The 22,228-nt window shown below is 45.8% G+C and overlaps 1 long non-coding RNA gene across 1 annotated transcript in view; it reads left to right on the plus strand.

Moving 5' to 3' along the window:
* The first annotated feature begins 6,278 nt into the window (after positions 1 to 6,278).
* Positions 6,279 to 22,228, plus strand: part of LOC131831863 (uncharacterized) — a 105,103-nt gene continuing 89,153 nt past the window's right edge. The window contains exon 1 of the long non-coding RNA XR_009353829.1: positions 6,279 to 6,439. This is a non-coding gene — a long non-coding RNA (uncharacterized LOC131831863). The remainder of the gene's footprint in view (positions 6,440 to 22,228) is intronic.

Raw genomic sequence — 22,228 nt, forward strand, 5'->3', positions numbered from 1 at the left:
TTTATCAGCAAAGCACATTTTCTTCCCAGAATTCCTTCCTCCACCCAGCAGCATTCCACTCATGATTCATTGTGTAATGTGACCGCTGCTGATTGCAGAAGAGGTTGAAACATTTCCAACCTGTGGAGTAGAAGTTGACTAGAAGAGAGGGATTTGTAAGGACAATTGGGTCAGCCAACCAACAGTAGTCAACACAACATACTTGCCAAGGTTAAATGTTTGTCTTATATGACCCAAGAGCCTATTTCATACAGGGACTAACACCCATCAACTGGGAATTGCTATTCTCACATCTCTGGCCCAGACCGGAAGGGGCTCAGAGCCTGCCAAACTTTATCTCTCACTGAATATGACACCATCTAACACATGCTAACATTTTTCATCAATATTAGTGTCACTGCAAAGTGCCATTAAAAATAGAAGTGGTTTCATATATTATTTATCTGCAGTGTGTCCACCGAGTCATTCTTTTGCTGAAGAGCTGTCTCCTTGGCATTTATAAACTGAGTAACAAATCTACAGCTCACTGGGTTTATATCCTCAGGCTGTGGTAGAAGGAGAGAAGGATCCATGAGTTGTTCAGGCTGAAAAAAGTAGCTGCATCCCCTTTCATCCCTGGCCACAATGACTAAATGCCTGGTTGCAGGTGAGCTGTGTAAACAGGGCATATTCTGCAGATGATGGTTACACCCCGCTTCATGAAAATACAGCCTTAATTAATGCGTAGGGGGCCTCTCAAAGTGTCTATCATTGACACCTGTCAGTTGTGAGTCCTAGAGCAGAAGTCTAAAGTAGCAGTTCACAAGAGTGTTGTGTTCAGGGCCAGGGCGAGGGTGAGTGACATGCCTGCGAGGCCAAATTTAAGGAGCTGCTCACCTTCTCGTGGTCTTGCAGCACCTCCCCCGCCTCCTGGTTTTGTTCCGCCCTCACCAGTTGCTATAATTTAGAAATCAGAAAAATACACAACAAAGATTTTTTGGATCATTTGTTTGTGCTGGGTACTCTTCTAGTCACTCTACAGTGATACAGTAATGTATAAAATGGTCATTACTGCCCTTATGGTGCTAACATTGTTGTCAAGAAGAGATTTTGTATAGGAATTGAGGTTTCTGGCTTTGTGAAGTATCAGAAGAACTGGCAACTCTGGACTGGCTTTTTCTTCATGGCAGCCATCCCTGGGATCCGGGGAGCTGGAACCTCCTTTTTCAGACGTGGCATGAGCTCTGTAGTTCACCCTGCTCCCCACCACTCCCTAGTGTCATTTCATCCTCAGTGTTTCCTTGGAGAGCGTACCATTATTATTATTATTATTATTGCCATATTGCAGATGAGGAGACTGAGGCTCAAAGAGGTAAAGAGTCTGCCCGAGGTTTTCTAGCTATACATGGTGGAGTGGGATCTGAGCCCATTTCTATGTGACGTCAGAGGGTGTGGATTATGCTCCTGTGCAGAGCTGTGATTCAGGAGGCAGGAACACAGAAATATCACCGAGCAAAACATTCAGCCCATATAAGATCAAATTAGAGAGGTGTGTTAGCAGGAAACAGATGGCACCCTCAAATTAGGATAACTCAAGCACAGTTTCATAAAGAAGCTATTTATAAAGGCGTGGGCAGAGTGTAGGGAAACCACAAGGCATAGCTCAGAACCTCAGATTAGTAATAGCAGGGCTCCGTTACCTCTGCTATGGCAGAAGAGGGGGTGTGTTACTGGGATTGGGGAAATAGGACTATTCACGGAGAACTCTAAATGAAGCCAGCACTTGGGGACCCAAAAGGGAGGAAACTTGGAGAATAAACATCCCAGTCTCACGAAGTGCTCTCTACTTCTTCCTGTTTCCCTCCTGCCAGTGCCAGACCCAGCTGGAAGTCAGAGGGCAGGTCAGCCTCTGGGGGCACAAATCCGGATGGCGAAGAGAGCACAGTAGCTCGGGAGGAGCAAATGAAGGCGTCTAGCACCAGGGGCAAGCCAAAGTCAGTTATGAAGTTAAATAACTGATTTCAAGGTCCAGCTTTGACAGGGCTGGGGAAACAACAACTCTTCCTCATTCTCTTTCCCTGGCAGTCATGGTCAGCAACCTCCTCTACCAGAAAAACTGATTCCATGTCAGAGATTCCTCAAGTTTGTTACATGTGGCTCGAGACTTATTTGGATGACTTCCCAAATGGACAAAATGCTGACCGTGGAAGGTGGTGGTAACCCCTCTTCCAGCTTTTCAGAGTACTGGCAGAGCACATTGAGCCCTACCTGTAGAAAACTTTATTTTAAAACACCTAAGACAGATCTGTTGGTTTTAAATTTCTCCTCTAAATTCCATTCGGCTTAATCCTTCTTGTCAAATACTGTATATCCTGCTAAACTGAGCCATAAATTACCACCACTAAAAATCATTGCTTGCTTGATTTTAGAATTCTCAGTTTCTGAAATCAACTGGACCATGGCTTTGGATTTGCAGTGGAGGTTTTTATGAGTACTCCTTTCAGCATAAGTAACTAACAAGATCAGAAGCACATTAAGGGACATTTTGATATTCAAATCGTTTATAAACCTAGCAAAGCTGGCTCAGAAACAATGTGCTCCTGAGAATACATGGGAGGGGAGGGAGAGAGTTGCTGGGTAAGAACACTCGCAAGGGGAGCACGGTATCCTAATTAATTTAGGGAATAGTGTGACACCATGGTACCTGCAGCCGTCCCCTCTCTTTTGCCTTGTTAACAGAACCCTAATATCATTCGGAGCAGACAAGTCACATGCCTCAAAGAGGGCTGGCCTCTCCAGTCCCAGGGAGCAAATCATCTGTCCATTCTCAGCTCAATGACCTCATCGCATTTATCAGCCATTGGATTAACAAGGGGCGAGGAAAGCAATTCTGACTAACGGGATTCGAGAAGTCTGCTGCAGATGTTTCTAGAATAGGTTCTTGTTGATGCGAAAAAGAGTGACAGAGAAAGAGAGCTTCTTTTCTCACTGGGTATTATCCTAGCTGCCTGGGAGACCTAGAGCTGTGGTTGCCAGTTAGTGGTGTATAGGGGGCCGGGTGGCATGCTGAGGTTGGAGGGGGCAAATACGCCTTAGGACCTCAGAAGCCAGTCACTCACTGAGGTAACCAACCCTGGTGCTCTCCTGCCTTACATCTGTGTATGTGAGACAGTGTGTTTCTTGTATTACCGCCACCGATACAGGAGGCTCTGATCTTTATGCGTAACGCAGATGCATGACATTCAGGAGTTGAAGGGAAAGAGAAACTGATGACTTTTTAAAAAATGTTTTATTTTATTTATTTATTTGAGGGAGAGAGAGAGAGAGAGAGCAAGTGAGGGACTTGAGAGACTCTCAAGTGGACCCTGTGTTGAGTGCAGAGCCCAATGTGGGTCTTGATCCCTGAGAACATGACTTGAGCTGAAATCAGGAGTTGGACGTTCACCTGGCTGAGCCATCCAGGTACCCCAGGAACTGATGACTTTGACACATTGTTTTCCTAGATTTTTTTTTATTTGTAGAATAATATACAAATGTAAAAATTAAATCAAAATGGAGATATTAAGAATAGAAACTGGAACTACATCTTAGATGTGTTTTGTATGAATACATGTAGATCTACCTCCACCTTTAATATTGCAAGTATGGGTATATCATACTTTAAAAAATCGAATATAGGTGCTTTTAAACAGTGTGACCCTTAGTTAACTATATTCACGAACCCCCAATCTTTGCCATCAGTCATCAACAGAACTTTTTTTAACAGCATGTTTTTTTAAAAAAATGTAATTTTATTTTTACCGTGTTCCAAAATTCATTGTTTATGTACCATACTCCATGCTCCATGTAATATGTACCCTTCTTAAGATCCAACACCAGGCTTACCCATCCCCTCACCCCCTTCCCTTCCAAAACCCTCAGTTTGTTTCTCAGAGTCCAGAGTCTCTCATGTTTTGCCTTCCTCTCTGATTTCCCCCAGTTCACTTTTCCTTTCCTTCTCCTAATGTCCTCCATGTTATTCCTCATGCTCCACAAGTAAGTGAAATCATATGATAGTTGGCTCTCTCTGCTTGATTTATTTCACTCAGCATAATCTCCTCCAGTCCCATCCATGTTGATACAAAAGTTGGGTATTCATCCTTTCTGATGGAGGCATAATACTTCATTGTATATATGGACCACATCTTTATCCATTTGTCTGTTGAAGAGCATATTGGTTCTTTCCACAGTTTGGCACCAGACTGTAGCCATTGCTGCTATGAATATTGGGGTACAGATGGCCCTTCTTTTTACTAAATCTATATCTTTGGGGTATCTTTGAGGTAAATACCCTGTACAGCAATTGCAGGGTCATAAGGTAGCTCTATTTTTAATTTCTTAAGGAATCTCTACACTGTTTTCCCAAGTGGTTGTACCAATTTGCATTCGCACCAACAGTGTAAGAGGGTTCCCCTTTCTCCACATCCTCTCCAACACTTGTTTCTTGTCTTGTTAATGTGGCCACTCTAACTGGTGTAAGGTGGTATCTCAATGTTGTTTTTCTTTCTTTCTTTCTTTTTTTTTTTTTATTAACATATAATATATTATTAGCCCCAGGGGTACAGGTCTGTGAATCATTAGGCTTACACACTTCACAGCACTCACCATAGCACATACCCTCCCCACTGTCCATAACCCAACCACCCTCTCTCTATCCACCTCCCCCTGGCAACCCTCAATATGGTTTTGATTTGAATCTTCCTGATGGCTAATGATGATCAACATTTTTTCACGTGTCTGTTAGCCATTTGTATGTCTTCTTGGGAGAAGTGTCTGTTCATGTTTTCTGCCCATTTTTTGACATGATTATCTGTTTTTTGGGTATCCACGGTAAGTTTTGCCTTCATTCAGAGAGGCATCCTCAGGGAGAAGCTGTGTGGGCTGTGTGGCCCAGCAGGAGGAGCATAGGATCCTGGTCAGGCAGACTGGGCCTGGGATTGAGCCACAGGACACACCAGCTGTGTGATCTCAGAAAGTGAGTAAATGCTTTATGCCTCAATAGTCTAATCCCTGAAAAAAGAGGGAGGAATAATAAAACCTACCTCCTGAAATTGTTGTAAGGGTTAGAAATAATGTATGAAAGCATCTATCACCCAGAATGGTCAATAAACAATAGCTATTATTCTAAGAAAGGAGCTTCCTCCATAAAATAGTTTTAACTATTTTTTATTATCCCCACAGTGGGCACAATGGACAGATACTCACATGAACTCGGGAGTTTAAAGTAATTTTCTGAAATTCTTGAGCAGTTGTCCCCCAGACTGTGAAATGTAGGTTCCTGGAAGCAAATAATCAAAACTCTCCGTTGTGCCAGTCCTGTAAGGAAGATAGCACAAACATTTAACCTCCATTTCATGGGCAGAGGCTTGCAGACAGAATGTGAACAATTTATCAAACAGCCAGAAAAAGACATCATTCATAGTAAGATCGCAGTAGATTGGAGTGACAGGCTAAATTAAACAAGGTGAGCTTTATTAAGGAAAAATGTAAAACTTAACTCTTTGGTTTCTCTCTTTTTTGGGTATATTATGGAATAGGAGAAATGTAATTTAATAGCAAGTATGAAAAAAGTTTAGGGTTTTATGTGGCTGAAGTTCAGTGTAAAGTCAGGATGTGATCCATCCATCTAAACAAGCAAATGCAATCTTAGCCCTCATAAAGAGAAGCAGCAAATTCATAATGAGGAAGGTGATGCCTCTACTTACTTTGTCCTCATGAGATCACATGGTCTCACACTAAAATGGCAAGTGATGGACATGTAGGCTGAGGCATTTTTTTTTTTTTTTTTGCATGCCCAAGGCAAATAAAACTCATTATTCATATTCTATGGAGTTTAGATGTAATCTCTGAGTCTGTCTCAACACAGTTTGTAAAGCAGCCAATATTTTGAGTGCAGTTGGCATGCAAAAGGAAATATATTGGTAGCCAGTAAATGGCAGGCTACTCCTATGATCTTCTAGGGACAGCCCATACTTCTATTATATGGTCCAACCTTTTACCAGCCACAAGAGATTGGATATGGACCCAAGGGCTGCCAATCTACAGGCTGCTTTGAGGAGCTTTGTCCAGATAAGAACAAGTTTGCCCCATCTGATTCTCTCTCTGGGAATTTGAACTGGGGTGGGTGTGTCTGGGGGTTGGAGAGGTGGGGTGGGGGCGAGCAGATCAGCCAGCTGGTGACAGACCCAGAAGCTCAAATGTTCACGGAGAGAGGCAGAGTGCTAGAGGCCAAAAGGGGGCAGAAGGAACAGAAGAAAACAGAAGCAAGAATGAGGAAGCAGAAGCTTTGAGGTGGAGACAGTCTACGAGGGGAGAGGAGAAAGAAGGAGTGGCAGCAGCAGAAACAGTGAAGAAGAGGCAGAGAGCTAGACAAAACGGGGAGACAGATTTCAGGGCAGCAGAGAGGAGACTTTGCAAGCAGGTAAGGGTGGGTGGGTGGAGACTGGTTTGGGCTGGGTGGAGAGGGAGTGGTTCATCCCTTGTGGGGTTCCAGGAGGAGCTGCATGACCGTCTGTTGGTGGATATTGCAGAGGGTTGCGAAGTCCACGGGAGAGAGACGAGGAGAGTGAAAGGGGAAGCGTGAGTTAGGAAGGCTCTGTAAATCAGGAAGAGCTGTGGAGGCCTGGCAGCCTAGGTCTCTCGTTGCCATGGTGACAGGGGGTGGGGCAGTAACAGGTCCCTGTTGCCACTGGGAGCCTCAGGTGGGGCTTCTGGCCATTAGAGGTGCGTCCACCTACCTGGTCTCTCTCTCTCTCTCTCTTTTAAAAATTAAATTTATTTATTTTCAGCATAACAGTATTCATTATTTTTTCACCACACCCAGTGCTCCATGCAATCCGTGCCCTCTATAATACCCAACCACCACCTGGTACCCCGACCTCCCACCCCCCGCCCCTTCAAACCCCTCAGATTGTTTTTCAGAGTCCATAGTCTCTCATGATTCACCTCCCCTTCCAATTTCCCCCAACTCCTTTCTCCTCTCTAACTCCCCATGTCCTCCATGCTATTTGTCTCTTGCCGAGAAACAGATGCTGGCATCTAGAACCTGGATCCCACTTCCGGATTTGCTTATATCCTTATCTCTATATTCTTGCCCCTCATTAAACTGTCTTAAGCAAAGGCAGAGACTCCAATACTGGGGAGAACAGGTGGAGGCTATCTGAGCACTCACCTAAACCCTTGGGACTGCATCTAGGATAATGAATACCGATGGACAGATTGTGTTCAGTGGGTGAGAGTGTTGGTTCTGGAGTCAGAACGCTGGATATGTACTTGCGTGCCTTTGAGCATGTTACCTCTCTCTGCCTTGTTTTTCTTCTCTTTTATAAATGAGATTGATACTAAATGTTAGAGGCTTGTTTTAGGCTAGAGAGACTAGCCGTGTGCCCCGTCCATGATGAGCACTCATGTATTTAACTATTATCATTGCTGTTATTGTTATGTCTCATTGAACTCCTGAAGGGTCTCTGAGAAGAGTAGAGTAGGTCTCTTCAACTCCACGGTACAGCCCCAGCAACTGAGGCAAAGGGTGCCCAGGACAAAGAGAAATTGAGTATGCATGTTCTAGAAGGAAGAGCAGAACTTATTTCTTAAAAAGGCATATATGCATGTGAGAAACATTTTCCATAAAGGTGCGGAGTGGAAAATACATCCCCATCCTTCCCATGATCCTAACCTCTGGTCTCCTGGTCCCTTTCTGCTGATGGATTCTGGGCATCGCTCAGGAGCTGCTTCATGCTTGTACAAGCCTAGTGTATACAGATTTCTAGGTGCTATTTCTAAGGCTGCATTCGGCTCCTGCCTCCTGTTCTAGGCATGTGTGTATATCTGTGTGTGTGTGTGTGTGTGTGTGTGTGTGCCCCCACATGCAGGACAAGCAGGGCAGAATTTGTGCGGGCAGAAGTGATGGTTTGGGATCTAAGCTTGCCCTTGGAAAGAGAGGCTAGTAGGTCCTGGGCAGCACCAATGACAGACCAAGGCCAGTGTTGGGCACCTGCCTTCTGCCACCTTGGGAGTGGGGGCCTCTGAGTTCTCACTGCTGCTGAGGAAGGCCCAGGAGTGTGACCTGGTGGTGTGAATGCCGAGCCACTGCCCTTTACTCTGAATCTGGCTTTATTCTCTTTCTTAAGATGCCGCCATTCTCTTGCTTATTCCAAGCTGCCTAGGGAATCCTAGGGGGATGGGGGAATCGTATCCCCCAAGCTGCTGTAATATCAGGCCTGGGGCACAGGACAGGTTTAGAGATGCAGGTCATGGAGCTGTAGGTCTATGGCCCAGGGGTTCCATCTCCTTGGCTCTTCCACATTCTCCTGGGGAGAATAATAATAATCTTTCCATTTTCCAGGTTTGAGAAAAACAACAGTTTTTGTGTTAGAGAAACACAAACTTATTATTATTATTATTATTATTATTGAACTTCTAGAAGCCATTCTGTGACATCCACAGAATGGCCTTGACTGTGACATATCCAGATTAGCCATTTTGTTTGGGAGACAAGGGATGGGCCAGCTGAGAGTGCTAGTTCTTTCTGGGGTGCGCGGGGGCAAGCAGAGAGAGGTCGCTGAGCCAAGACTGTCCCTGTCAGGGCCAGTTCCCATGGCAATAGGCGGCAGCACAGATTTCCACGCTTTGTGGAAGTGTCTTCGTGACTGGTCTGTCCAGCCTTACTCTCTGGTTTCCCCTGTGCCTGGCCTGGACTTGAGAAGGCTTCTGGGGGGAGGCCTTGGTGTGCCACTTGTCTGAGCTTCCCTCAGCAGTACCCTACCTCTCTGACACCTGACGCTACTTAACACATTACTGCCAGTCAGCTCCTCGCGGGCCTATGCTGGCCTGTGTGTGTCCAGTCACGGGGACCTCTCACTTCCTGAATTTCTCCATTTTATTCTTAGATGGTTCTAGAGAGAAGAGCAGAACTGGAATTTGTGACCAGGGCTGTTTGAATTGACAGCTACTAGGCTTTTGCCCTCAAATTCCTCTTTCACTAAAAAATCCCATAGACTCTCACTCTCAGGGTCTCTAGGTCTTGAACATGTCTTTTGGGGTTAGGTTTCCAGCGGCCCTTCTAAAACTTGGGCGGGCTGGGCTCGTTGCTCACGGGAAGGGGTATAAGTGTTGGAGAAATCCAGTTGTCATGACAGTGAATCCAGAAGGGGCTGGACGAAGTGACTTTGAACGTCCTGTCCTTACGCATTTGGACTCCACATTCTCTCATCCTTTGAGGATGGCAGAGTCTGCGATTTTGGGGCCTTATTGCCAGTGGGAGGAGAACAGGCTGGAGAAGTTAGTGTCCTGGGATGAGCCCAGCAGATTTCTTCCTTTGCTCACTTTGCCTCTCTCCTTCCCCCCACCGTTTCCTGCCTGGGGCGGGTACAGCCAGCAGCCCGAGCTCCTGAGCCCTGTTATTTAAAATTCAGCCATCACCATGGCAACCTGCATCCTGCTCCATTTCAACCAGAGATACAAAGAAGCAGTGAAAGGGAAAGTTTAATAAGATTTTTTTTTTTTTTTATGAATCTCACTGACAGTGTCCATCTTTATGGGAAATAGAAATGTTCCATTCTAGTGGCGTTATCAAAATGCCATTCATTTTATACCCCTTGGCTTCTGGAGGGTCAACATCACGACTTGCTCTCTAGGGGCTTCTAACATCATCCCCTCTCTCCCTTTAGAAGGGGTGCTGGTCTTATTTGGAGTTGGGCTGACTCTAGAGCACGTCTGTGGCTTTATTCTCCCTTCCACTTCCCCAGCATCTCTTTAGAGTCACGACAGGGCACTGGAAGCTGGAAACGTCTTTCAATATCACTTCCTCTGCAGTGCTGTTTCTGTGTTTGCCGGTCTAGCAACTGCACCCCCACTTTCTGAGAGTGTTTCCCCAGTCACCTTCTGGGGTGGTGGTGGGCTTCTGTATCAATTGTGGGATTCTGGTGGGGCCAAGAATGTCACTAGAATTTCACAGCTTTGAGCACGTGTCCCAAAGGCACCAGTGGGGGCAGTCCTGGGACTTTCATCTAATACTGGGGAGAGAAAGTCCCTCTATTTTTCTGCCAGAGGGCTGAAAGCTTGGAGCTGCTGGAGACCCCCATATATTGGGAACCTGCGCCCAAGGAGAGCAACACAGAGGGAAGCCACGCTGAAGGATGGAGAAGAGAAACCAGGCTGAGATGACGTTGCTCAATATCCTGGATTGAGTCAACCCTGAATCCATGGATTTTCAGTTTCATGAGCAAAATATATCCCCTTTTTCCCTCCTTAAGGCAGTTTAAGTTGGGTTTTCTGACTCCTGAAAAACCAGTGAGTTTGATGTTACACACCCCAAGATCTTTATTTTACAAATGGGACAATGGAGAGCTAGTGCAGGGAATCACCATCCAAGGTCCCACAGAGAGGCAGCCCTTCAGAGGAAGGTCGGTTCTCCTGATGTCCTCACAGCCTCTTAACCTGCTTGTCCTTCAGTTCTCAGGCAGATTTTCCTACCACAGTAGAGACAAAAGCTGAACCTGTGGAGGCTGATCGTCAAAAAGTGTCATTATGGTAGACACCTGCCTAGCTACCTGCCCCAAGGGCAATGGCGAGCATTTGGGGTGATAGTCAAGGGTCTCCACCTTCAGGAGATCTTTGTGTCTTTTATAGACTAGGAGGGTCCCGAAACATGGCAAGAAGGGTACTAATCACACAGCCTGCGTGGCACAGTCCGGAAGCCCTGAAATAATATTCTCCTTTTTCCACTGAGAACAGATGTAACTCATTCAACCAACACTTGTGATTTTATTAATTCCATTGTAAAGTATGAATTGACGGCCTCCTGTGTAGTAACTGCTGTTTTAAAGATGTAGATTCCGTAGTCAACAAAGTAGAGTCCGTGCCTGTCCTCAGGGAGCTGACACTTCAGCCTGGGTGTGAGATAGTCTGAGAGACCCAGGATCCCGGACAGGGAACATCGCCGCCGCTGGGGCAGGACTCTGAATTCATTCATGCTAGCGATTGGTGGTGGTGGGGCCCCCTATGCCAGTGTCCCCCTCTTGTGCTATTTTAGGCCGTCTGTTCCTGCCTCCGTGGGATTCTCAGAGTCCCTGGGATTCTCATGAGTCCCTGAGTTAGTTACATAACTGTTTTCAACCCAGGATCCTTGGTCCTCTGCCCTCACTTCTCCGCAGGTTCAAATCGGCTGCAGACTAATGTCTAGTTTGTCGTGGTTTTGTGTGTGAGGTTAAAAAAGATCTCCATAGCCAGGCTTGCCTTTTTTAGAGAAGGATGCGGGTTCCCTCTATTTCTTCTCACCCAATTTCCCTTCTTTTCGTTTGTCGGGTGAATGTGACTGCAGCAAAGTTTGCTGTCACTAGGGGGCAGGAGCGCCAAGGCAAGCGACCAAGGCCGGGCCGCAAGGCCGCCGAAGCCCGCAGGTAACACGCGCGGTGGGACAAGGTTCGCGCTGGTGCGGGACGCGTCAAGTTCCACGGGTCTCCAGCTCCCCGGGTCTCCATTCAGACACGCAAGCGTACTTACAGTGATCATTCCATTCGCTAAGGATGCTAGTGCCCGAAAAGAAATTTTTAAAGGGGACTTTTTGTGGGGGAGGTTCCTATGTCTGTAAAACAAAGGAATGGGGGTCTTGGATTAAAAATTACTCTGTAGGATCCTTTGGAATGTGCTGAGGAGCCAGAGGGCCCCCATTCCTAGTTCCCAGTGTGCTGTGTGATCTTCCGTAAGAGATATAAACCCTCTGAATCTAAACTGCTCCTTCATTAAAGGATGGCCTGATCTGAAAAGTTCCTTTTGGTTCCAAGTGGTGAGGATGAGATGGGGGAACTGCCCCCCACCTTGGATGCCCACCGGTGTAATTTCTAACTTTGGGGGCTCTTTCATATGAGGCAGTTTTGTTTTCTGAGTCATACCTCCTTTCATTTTAGCAGATAAATATACCTTAACACAAAGAAATGAAGAGCTATGGGTAGAGTTTTGGCAAGTGGAGAAAGAGATACTCTTGGCTCTTTCACATCACACCATGACAGTCAGCATTTGCTTTGCCTTTGATGGGGAAGAGGCATTGGAGCTGCTCTGGGGCCTGGACCAGTATCTGTGAAAAGCAGGTCTCTGCCTGAAACTCGCATTAAACCCTCCATTATCCTGGAATCCAGAGCCTTATTGGACCAGCTCAGGAGACTGCCCGCTTGAGAACAGCATGGAAACAGGACTGCTCTGGGAGTGATGAGTGATGTATAAGGAACTTTCTGCCTTGTCATTGTAGAATTGGATTTATACCCAGACAAGACCATCTCAAGGAGGCCGGGTCTCACTGAGAGGTGGAGCTTCTGTCTAACGCCACAGGCTTTCTGAGAAAGGCCCTACAGACTGGATCCCTAAGGACCTGTGTGCCTGTCTACACTCCTCCAGCTGCCTCAAGCTGCCGGAGGATGGTGTGTTGGGCTCTCTCTCCCTGTACTCTGGTATCAAACATCACGGAGATAAAAAACCAAAGCAAATCAAAACATGTGACAACAAAATCCTATGAAAAAAACCACTTTCTCTGGGGTTCACATTCCCTGACACCATAGTCCCAAAATACAGAGTGGGAGGGGTCAGCAGGGGTGAGGCAATTCACCGTCTCCTATCCCTCTGCTGCCTTATTGACAAATTGGCCACTTCATGAGCCCGCCGCTGTCCTCAGCAAGATAGTATCAATACTTCCAATTTCAATTAATATAGACTAGCACTCTCTTTTTTTCTCAAGAGATTATTTTAATTTTGAGATACATTTGTGTGTGCGTGTGCGCCTGTGTGTATACTCTTTAATCCCTTGAGATGCATTTTAATGGAAGTTTATTTTTTGTTGAGTGATATCAGCACAGCATTTTTTAAAAAAGATTTTATTTTATTTTATTATTTTATTTTTGATAGAAAGAGACACAGCAAGAGAGGGAACACAAGCAGGGAGAATGGGAGGGGGAGAACAGGCTTCCCACAGATCAGGGAGCCCGATGTGGGGCTTGATCCCAGGACCCTAGGATCATGACCTGAGTTGAAGGCAGACGCTTAATAATTGAGCCACCCAGGTGCCCCTCAGCACAGCATTTTTAACGATTGCCCACTGGTCCTATCACAGTAGAACACGGAATGTTCTATTATGACTGCCCCGAGATTTTAACAAGCCCACATCTCCCCACTCATTCACCCATTGCACACCCCATAGGTTGCCTGTCTTTACCTTGTCATGGGTGGAATCACAGCCTCAGGGATCATCCTCTCTAGCCCATTCATTTTACAGAACAGGGAAATGGCTTCTAGCCGATGGCAGACTAGGTAGACTCAAAGGGAAGAGGAAGAGACTTTGATGCCTGTGTGCTGGGCAATTTATAGACTATTAAAAATGTCCCCTTACCCATATTTGCATTCTCTTCCATATTGCTAACAGCTAAGTTTTTACTGTCACCAGCTGATTGCTTATTGGTCTGACCCTCTTTCCTGTGCTCTAAAGTGGTATTTTAAGCCCCTCCTTCCCTCTCCCTGGTCTGTCCCACCTCTGCATCCCACAGGATTTAATTTCCCAAGGGTGACTCCTACACATAAAAATTGTGCAGACTACAAACAAGCCCCCGTGATCATCTGCTCCTTTGTTCAGCTCATCATCCTATCAGATCAGACTGGTAAGTGGTATGCATTGTCCATGCTGGGCAGGACCCGATGGATGTTTGTGTCTGACAGGACATGCCAACCAGAACTCTGCCGTGAGCCCAGTCATTCCCCATTTCTAATGCAGTAGGGCCTGCTTTTCAGAGAAAGCCCAGAATCCTCAGCTTTGATTTCCAAAGAAAATCACTGCAAATCACGTCAATATTGGGAATAGATGTAATGGTCTGGCCAAGGGCTGCATGCAGCCAGTCAGCCAGGGACATGGAACCAGGGACAAAGGGATGCTAGGTGTGGAATGTGTCTCATCTCTGTCTCCTTTGTGTCTTGCCTCCCTCAGAGGAGGATGGAGAGTGGGGAAAAATGAAGTCAGGGATTCCGGATTCTATACTGTATAGCCATCCTGCCATGTGAGATGTAGAGAGAGTGACTTTCAGAGGCACACAATTTTTAGGTGAGGACTTGTGATTGATTAGTGACGTCTGATGTGAACCCAGATTTGGTGGGTGTTAATAGGCTTTCTATGTATTTGCCCTCTGTGGTCTGTAGGAAACCAATCTCAGTAGATAGGACTTACTAGTATGTAGGGTGGAGCAGAGCTGCCTGAACGTTATAGGCTTAACTGAAGCTCCAAACTGTTGTGTTGAAATAGCCATAGTGTTCAGGACCCCAAGGAAGATTGATTTTCCCAGAGATTTGTGGTCCATTCTTAACCTTGGATGGTAATGAGGGCAAGGAACAGGAAAGAGACTGTTTGGAAAGGACCTGGAGTATGATCTTTATCACAAAAGGGCAAAGGCCACTGATGGCCTCCCTTGTTCATCTGAATTTTTTAGCCTTTTACTTAAATGAAACCTTATCAGTACTTGGTGCTACCAGCCATTTCTTCCTTCTCGAATTATGTTCTTCCCTTGGTTAAAAATGCTAGTCTGCTTTTCCTTCTGCCTCTCTGGTTTCTCCTTGGTTTCCCTAGAGGTTCTACCTGTTCTGGCATTAAATGTGATGGTTCCTCTAGACTTGGTCTGAGGCCCACTTCTTTTCTTACCTTGTACTCTCTCTCTAGGTGATCTTATCCTAGCCAGTGACTCCAGTTCCCACCTGTGTGGACACGCTTTGCAATTTATATCTGAGCCACACATATCCCCTCGGTTCCAATGGCCTGTTTGACATTTCCACGTGGATATCTCAAAGGTGCCTCCAACTCAATGCATTTGACCCACTGAGCCACCCAGGCGCCCAGCTCAATGCATTTGAAAGCAAGCCTGCCATCTCTCACCTGTGTCCCACCTCCCTGGGTCTCTCCTGTTCTTTCCTATGTCATTGAACCACACCCTCATTCAGTTAAGTAAGCCGCCAATGTCACCCTGAGCATGCCTTCTTCTCCCCTCTTCGCGTATCTAATCTATCACCTAGCCTGGATGATTTTGCCTAATGAATATTATTAAATCTGTCTCCTTTTTCCTTTCATGACCACCATCTTAGTTTAAGCTACTGTCATCTCTTAATTGGACTGCAGATGGAACACCCCTTTCCCCCAGTTCTTTTCCTTAAATTCATTCCAGCTCCTGAGTGGTCTTTGTCAAAGGGTATGTTGGGTAATCCATTCCCTTCTTTCTATCCCAGGATTCCTATTCTAGCGCGATCCTCCCGTTCACTGTGGAGCTATCAGAAGGAGGGTTAAGGTCCTCACATTCATGTAGGACTCTCATTGTCAAAATACTTTTGTTCACATCGTCTCATTTAGTTCTCAGCTAGCCCCGTGAGTGGGTCACAATCAGTCTTAGGGATCTGATCTGTTTCCCTTGGAAATGGTCTCTGAGAGGTGAATTTGCTTTTCTGAGGTCATCCAACTAGTTAGTGAGGGCCCTCAGCCTTCTGACTCCTCAGACAAGCCTCACTGTTTCCCCTCCAGTCCACAGAAGGTTCCGGGTTAGCCAGATGCTGCGTACAACACAGTCCAGCTCTCATAGTCTGTGAGTCTGTGGTCTGTAAGGACCATGAAGAAGTTGCAGAAACATTTCAAAGGGAACTTGACAGGTGAGGTTGAGAGAAAAGGTTTGAAGTGAAACTTGCCTCTCTTCAGAGTGAGCTTCAGATCTGCAGCCCAGAGACAACAGATTAATTCCTTCCCCCTGTGGATTCTTCTGTGGCCTCTCAAAGACAATGACTGGAGGTTGGGTTACAGCTAGATTGTTACCAGAGAAGAGCTAAGGGGCTTTAATCTTACATGGGAAAATGTTGAATGTGGGAGGAATGAAAACCCTCACTGTTTTGACAAAGAGGACAAAGAGAAGTGCAGACAAACCACTGTGAATGAGCTCCTGTCACAACCTGAGATAAAAGCAGGTGAGTCATAGGAATGGAGAATTTGAGGGAAGAAAGAATCAAAGCAATGAAGGGCCAGCGAGTTTGTTCCCGAATGTGATCCATAGAGTTTAAATCGGAGAACACACTGGAAGTTTCTGTATGTGGTATAGATTTCTACATCTTCTCTTAGTATGTGTGAATTAAGGGCTTCTCAAGTTACAGAAAGGTTGTTAATAGATTACGTGAGTCCAGGACAGACTCTCTTTGATGAAGTGGCCATTCTCTATGAACTTTTCATTAGGCTGGACACAAAAATATAGATATTTCTCTGTCCTGGGCATGAATATGACAAGTGGCCCATCTGTGGACCATGTAGAGTGGGAGTGGCAAATAAATTTAATTTCCTGTGGGATCCCTGTTTATTTACATGGTGATGACTGTCTTGAACCCTAGGATGAGAAAGATTTTAAGGCCAAGCATGGGCTCAATGGGGAAAGGTATAACGATCGATTAGCAATGTCTGCTGTGGCTAGGAATGAGGTAGTGGGAGCGTAAGTACTGACCTGAATTCGTGTTACTCAGAGTGTGGGTGGCAGCTGGCTATCGGCCTACAACACATTTATTACTCATGATGAAATGATTACAGAAATGGGAAATAAGCATTTAGAAACCTTATAGCAATTTGACATTGCTGCCTCATCCAAGTGAATAATTTCTATATTTTGTAAGGTATTGATCTCTGATGGATTAAACATAAAAACAAAACCTGGCCCTTTACCAGAAATAGTTTGAGAAGCACTGATCTGGATGAATCTATTTGACCCCATTAGTTCCTGTGAAAGATTTTCAAATGCCCTGGACTTGGGGAGCTTCTGAAAGCAGCCAAAGTCCTGTGCACATCAGCATTTACATGGACTCGTTCACTGAACATGGGTGTTTGCCAGCTTTCCTCCCCTTGCTTGGCAAAAGGAATAAGATAATAACTACTCAGAGTTTGCCAGAAATGCCTTCCTGGCCTTCTCTACCCATTTCCACTATCCATTTATTCCATAAAGCCTTCGCTAACATATATTTCTTCCAGTGGAGAATCAGTGAGGCCAGCAAAGCAGTTATGTCTTTGAAGGTACCGGAGAGCAATCAGAGAGAGAGGTCTCCAACATCAGCTATTGAGTTGGCCTGTGTGACCACTGGGATCATGCCTTAATTCATCCATTCATTTACCTACTCATGCATTCTTACTCATTTATTCTGTCATCCAACAACTCTTTGTGGAATGCCAACCGCAAGCATCACAGTGCCAGGTACCGAGGGTATAATGGTGACCAAGGCTGACAGGTTCTTTGCCTTTGTGAAACTGACAGTCTGGGGGGGGGGGGACGGATATCAAATCAATAATGCATATAAGTGATAGAGATCCTAGTAGGTACTGTGATGGGGAAGCATTGGTTGCTCTGAGAATGTGAAACAGTTGTGCTATCCTAGCCAGAGCTTCTTGAAAAGCCCTCTAGAAAGTGAGGTGCCTATTGGTGTGGCTGGAGCATGGCGGATCACTGGAGAGCAGAGGAGGTGACTCAAGGTGATCCTGGATAGGTGGTCAAGGGACACATGGTACCAGGCCTTGCAGGCGACAAAAGGAGTTTGCACTTGATACCAAGGACAGTAGGAAGCCTGATGGGTTACAGTTATGGTTAGGACCCAGTCTCTGCTCTCAAGAAGCCATCAGCCAGGTGGGGAAGAAGAGATACCTAGGCAACTAGCTATAATGTATAATGGTCTCGGTTTTAAGAGGTATATGTGCAGATGGGAAATAATGGGGCTAGGGGGACAGAAGTGATTTGATGAAGAAATTCAACTGCGTCACTCGACTGTTTCAAATGCTTAATAGCTGACTGTCCTTAAAATATAGACAAAATCTTTTTACATGACCCCACATGACCCCACATGACCCGTTGTTCCCTCCCTCCTCAGACTCTTCTGGAGCATTCTCTCTCTTGCTTTCTCTACTCCTGGCACCCTGACTGATCTTTCCTTAGAACCCCAGAGACACACACCTTCTTCCTACTGTGTGGCCTTTTGTTCGGAAGGCTCTCTCCATGACCCCATGCCTCCCCAGTCTGCTTCAGTGGTTTTCTGATTTTTTTAGGTCTCAGGTGAAATATTCCTAGCTCCCCAGGGGACCATGTATGTCCCCCTACGAGTGTTTAGGGTAAGTGCAGTTCTTATTTGTATGAGGAGTTGTTTAATGTCTGTCTGCCCTGATGCTGTAGATACTCAACACATACTGAGCAAATGAACGAACGAGAAGACAGCTGGCCTGGCCAGGAGAAGAGCAGCGCTTGTGTGAGAGACTGGATTTGGGGTGAGGGATTGGGGTTGAGCGGGGGAGAGCTGGATGCGGCCTGGCTCACAACATAGCCATTTCCTCTCTGCTGGCTTTGCCCTCTCCCAGGCATGTGTGAAATGAGCCACAACATGATGGAACTCTCTGAAAGGCCACTTTCAAGGATTATCCATGCCAATCCTTAGCTCTTTAGGGAAAGCAAACATCCCAGGTGGATGAACTGTGCTTAGTCCTATCTCTGTGAAGGATAAGAAAACCCTTCAACCTTAAAATTGCCCAAAGCTAATGAGCTGCTTTTGGGGTATGTCACCCAGCAGGGTGACACACATGCATGTTGAAAGGCTGGTGACAGGGGCAGCGGTCAGACACGGCTGAGATGACTCTCTGTGCATGAGGCCTTGCTGGCCTTAAGGCTTTTTTTTTTTTTTTTAAGAACCAGGAGGCCCGGGACGCCTGGGTGGCTCAGTTGGTTAAGCAGCTGCCTTCAGCTCAGGTCATGATCCCAGGGTCCTGGGATTGAGTCCCACATTGGGTTCCTTGCTTGGCAGGGAGCCTGCTTCTCCCTCCGCCTCTGCCTGCCACTCTGTCTGCTTGTGCTCACTCTAGCTCCTCTCTCTCCGACAAATAAATAAATAAAATCTTAAAAAAAAGAAAACAAAAAACAAAAAACCAGGAGGCCCAATGTCTGTAAACTTTCCTGTTGGAGTCATTTGTTGCTTTGTAACAGCCTATCCCTGAATTTTGTTGAGTAAAATAATGACTGTTATTTAATATCTCTCCCTAGTTTCTGTGGGTTAGAAATCAGCACAGGGGGATGTGACTTGTGGCTGGGGCCTCAGCGGGGGTGGGTCAAAGGCTACATCTGGAATCATCTAGAGGCTTATTCACTTATAAGTCTGACCGTTGATGATGTTGACTGGGAGCCTAGCTGGCTGGGACACCCAAGGGCAGCTTCTTCATACCCTTGGGCTTCTTTACTACCTGTAGGTGGAAACCGTATGCATTTATTTTTTTATTTTATTTTTATTTATTTATTTATTTTTTAAAAGATTTTTATTTATTTATTTGACAGAGAGAGAGATCACAAGCAGGCAGAGAGGCAGGCAGAGAGAGGAGGAAGCAGGCTCCCTGCGGAGCAGAGAGCCCGACGCGGGGCTCGATCCCAGGACCCTGGGATCACGACCTGAGCAGAGGCTTTAACCCACTGAGCCACCCAGGCGCCCCCCGTATGCATTTTCAAACCTGATTCTAGAAGTCACACAGTGTTGACTCTGCCACATTGTATTTGTTGGAAGAGAATCACTAAATATTCCCTATGTTCAAGGGAAAGGAAATTAGACTCCATTTTTCACAGGCATATTTTAAAACCACCATCTCCCCTTTAACTGAAGTCTAGGGAAGACCCCAGAATAGTGGTATAAGCTCAAATGTAAAAGAATGGTGTTATAGCAACAATTTGTGTTTTGAGATTTTGCACTATCCTAAGCAGTGTTTTGGCAGCTTCCTCCAGCCTCCACCTCCCCAATGCAGTGTCCTCTGAGAAGCTTCTCTCCCTTTGGTTAAATAAATATAGGACCATCCGATTTTATTGTGCATGCACGTGTATCGTGGGTCCACCCATAGTCCACCTGAAACACTGCAAACCCTGTAGTCTCTGTCTTGGAACATTAAGGCAGATTCTCGAAGTTCAGTCTAAATCTGTGATATTTTAGAGCTTCCCAAAGATAAAATAAATAAATAAGCCATCCTAATGGTGAAGAGTTATGTTTAAGGAAAGGTTCTTTGACTGAACTAGTTTAAATGTTAATTTTATTACTCAAGAGGGCACTTTGGAACTCCCTGTCATTATCAAACAATTAAACTCTAGTTCCTTATTAATTTTTACTGCCTTCCTAGGGTAATTAGAGGCACATAATGTGAATTGCATCCCATTAATGAATAGATTTTTGAATGTGAGTGGGCAGAGCCTTTTATCTGGCTATCCAACAAGACAAGGGCCATGAAAGGAAAAAGGGTGGGCTCTTTCCAGAATAGAGGGCCTCTGCACACCTTTCTGAGTCCAGAGTTAACCCTGGAAATACCCTATGTAAAACTCCCAGTCATCAAGCTTTCAGGAAGGCATGATGGATTGGTTCTTTCCAAAGTTGATAGTCAGAAAACGGACAGTCTTTTTGGAATAAAGAGTTGGAAACCAAAACCGGGATATTGAGATTTCTGAAGTCCTAAAGGAAGACTGTCACTCAGGGATTCATCTTTCTGGTTTGTTGAAAGTGCCATTTATGAGGCATCTAGTATTTGCCTGGTACTTCGCTCGGCAACATGAGTATATTATTTAGTTCTGAACACTACTTCATGAGATTGCTGGTGTTATTCCCATTTGACAAGGAAAACCCATCTCAGGCTTAAAAGCATGAGATCATATAGCAGGAGACAGATCTTGGCCCTAAGCCCAGGGCTGGCTGAGTCTAGAGCCTTTAATTCTTGGCCACTGCGTTTTACTGCCTCTTGGTCTGGCCACACCTTTATTCATATGCTCAGTCCAGTCACTCTAATTTATTTTAACTTTTTCATGTTGGTTGATTTTTTAACAAAATAGAACACTGGGGTTGAAAGGACCTTTAGGGATGTAATGTGATCCCTTCACCCTATAAATGAGGAAACTGAAGCCCAGGGAGGAGAAGGGACCACCTAAATAAACCAGTGAAAGAGTAGTTGTCCGTCTGTCTTGTTCCATGTACAGCCTAGAGGTAGCAGGTGACCTGGCTGCCAAGTACTCTCCTGATTCCAGCTCTGTCTGGATAATCCTCAAACCCTAACAGAGAAGTCGAACTTCTCTGGCTTCCCAGGTAGGCTTCTCACTGGCAGTACCCCTGCTCTGAGAATCTAGGTAGGCCACATCCCTCTGTATGGGAAAACTGCAGCCAACTCTGTCTTGTCCATTTGCAACCAACCACCACCAACCCGGAAATACAAATTGGGTTGGCGCAAGCCCCCACCTGCTTGGCATTTGCCCCTCAAAGTCTTCCCTGGTGATTTCTGGGATTGCCAAGGCTTGTCTCATGTTTTCCCATGCCTGTCTGTCAGCTGCAGGGTTTACATGGCCTCTTGCCTTCTCTCTTCTACTCCTACCTGACAGTGTCTGCTGCCTCGAAAGCTGGCTGCTGAAGCTTCCTCAGTGCCCTTCGTGAGGACATTGTAGGCTTTCCATGACAAAGGGGGCTTTATTGCAACTTTGAGAATGGGCGGAGCATTGCAGGGTTATATGGTGGCCTAGAAAAAGGCCTCTTCCCAGCTCTGTGCCCCATTATCACTGGGCTCTTATGAACAGTGCCAGGAGCCCCTGGCCATCATCCCATACCCAAAATATCACCAGGAGCTATGGTTGTGCTCGTTGAGTTATGGTCCCATCAGTTTCTGGCCTTCACTCTCTCAACCATAGCAGCTTAGACCTGTTCCAAAGAAGAGATGGGGAGCAGATGCCACCCATTCCCTCTACCCTCCTCTTTTCTCCTCTTTGAACTCAAACCGTGCTCCTCTCTCCATCCTTAGCTGTAGAACAAGGGCGTTTATTGACTTACTGAATATGTTTTCACTGAGTGCTTGCTGTGTGCCAGGCCTTCTGCTATGTGCTGGGAATATAGTTATTTGCCAATCTTTCTCTTCTTCCTTTCTCATAGAACTTCAGTTCTATGGGAAATTTTATTGGGGCAAGAATTTGCCAAACTCCAGTGAAGTCTTGTGATTGTTGTAAATGGAGCAGGATGCTCTGCCTGCCCCCACCCCTCCCACCCCCATCTACTAGCCATGTGAGATTACTAGCCTAAGCTGGATGAGATATAAAGAGGAAGGATAGCTATTTCTGGGAAAGCATTTGCTTTCCTGATAAAAAGGGCAGAGATGAAAGGTGGTGCTGTGGCCTCTCCTGATTTCCTGCCTTGA

This window comes from Mustela lutreola, chromosome 5, assembly GCF_030435805.1.
Source record: "Mustela lutreola isolate mMusLut2 chromosome 5, mMusLut2.pri, whole genome shotgun sequence".
NCBI lineage: Eukaryota > Metazoa > Chordata > Mammalia > Carnivora > Mustelidae > Mustela > Mustela lutreola.